Below are 1,830 nucleotides of genomic sequence, written 5' to 3'. Positions count from 1 at the left end.
TTCATACATTTGTTTCTTATCCCGACCTTCCATAAAAGCTTGGTGCCTTTTACCTATGGCTACATTGAAAAGTACTCAAAAACTTATTGGCTAAAAGCAACCATAATCACTTATTATCTCTCACGGTTTCTGTGGGTTATGAATTCAGGAGTGGCTTGGCTTGGTGGTACTGGTTCGGAGTCTCTCGGGTTTTAGTCAGATGAAGGCTTGGCTGAGGCTGGAACAAGGTGGCAGAGGAGCTCAGTTCCACCCCCACAGGGGTCTCTCCACTGGGTCATTAATGTCGGACGCAGGGCATGGAGGCCAAACAGCTTACCGTTGCTGCCCCCAGGACCTGGCTGTGGCCATTCCTCCTGCCCCATCCCTGCTGGATGGACTCCATGTGATCTCTACTCCTTCTCATTACTGACTTCTGACATAAAGTCTGGGGAGGCTGTCTCTCATTGGCAAAGGCTGTGCCTACCCCCTAACAACAGGGGAGGCTGGGAAAGTGACTCTCTGGTGTTTGTAGCACCTTTAGTGGGAGCTGGACTCTGTCTCACAAAGTAGAAGATTCTCCTCTAGAATGTGAGACCAAAATTAATGTATATCTATTACAGTAAAGAACTTTCTTGTTATAAGGATAGGACCTAAAAATATCTAGATGTGTGGAACGAGAGGTGGCTCTTGCAGTATCTCGTAGAAACATCTTCTCTTCTGGCTTTCACAGAAGGGGTAGATGACTTACGGTAATTATTTTCCCTTTATCATCTGTGCTACTGACTATAGAGGGAGCCATTTGCTTTGGACAGTGATGGTTAGGATGGGCACTCTAATGAAAAGTGGAAAGTAGTCCTGTGAAGCCTGGCAAGGTGGTGGACTAATGAAATGCCTGCTTGCAGAACCAAAACCTCAGTCCTGGATCTGCTTAGATGAGTGTGTTCAGCTTAGAAGAGACGGCAGGGACACACGTGTCCCCTGTCATCCATCTCAGCCCCATAAGAGGCTCAGTTACGCTCTTGGGTGTGTCTGATTGCATGCAGCACGGATAGCCATTGATGTGCCTTCCTGGGCAAGGTGGCTGCTCCTGGGCCTCAGTAAATGATCAGATTCACCTGGCCGTCTGAATTTTATAGACTACTTGTTCTGAAAGGGACAACATTGAGCAATTCTTTCAGGCAGTAATTATACACCAGACCAGTTACTTTTTGAGGTTATTTCTAGTTGGATCAGTAAAGCTGTATTACCAGCAGAGGGGAAGATTTTTCACCTATTTGCTAGGGCAGGTTTCTTGTCTAGTTTATTTAAAAGTTCTATTAGGCTATTTATATGAAAAGTTGAAAGAGTAAGGCTGCATTCACCTGCAAATCACTTAATGATGAAACATTTATTGAGCATTTCTTGACATAGAACTATTGTAGGGTACATATTCAATTGCTTAGTAAAACACAAGACACACACACCCCCCCCCCTTTTTTTTTAACTGATAGGTGCTATTCTTAGAGGCTTCTTCTGGTATATTCAAAAGGAAATGAACATTCTCAGACTGCTGAACTTCTGTTGTTTTCATCTTCCATATGATTCAGTTGAATATTTGTTGTGTGAAATAACCATGTAGTAAAAATAGAAAGTTTATTGATTTCCTATCTTCTGGTATTTATTATCTCCCCTATGAGTAGCAAATTTGCTTTCCAAGCTGACCCACTTCTTTTCCAGCTAATTTAATTTTGGTAGAGGCAGCACGGCACTATTTATTCGTTGGGAAGCTGCCCTGTGCAAAGCACTGGGGTGGGTGCCATGGGGATGAGGGAGGCAGTGTAACAAATTTACCTTGGGCCTTTACCAACAACA

General features: G+C 43.8%; 1 protein-coding gene across 1 annotated transcript in view; it reads left to right on the top strand.

Annotated features, from left to right (window-relative positions):
- Positions 1-1,830, top strand: part of NEK11 (NIMA related kinase 11) — a 225,262-nt gene that overhangs the window by 178,719 nt on the left and 44,713 nt on the right. The window lies entirely within an intron of this gene.

This window comes from Pteropus vampyrus, unplaced genomic scaffold (assembly GCF_000151845.1).
Source record: "Pteropus vampyrus isolate Shadow unplaced genomic scaffold, Pvam_2.0 Scaffold1, whole genome shotgun sequence".
NCBI lineage: Eukaryota > Metazoa > Chordata > Mammalia > Chiroptera > Pteropodidae > Pteropus > Pteropus vampyrus.
This window is presented reverse-complemented; position numbering and strand designations above follow the sequence as displayed.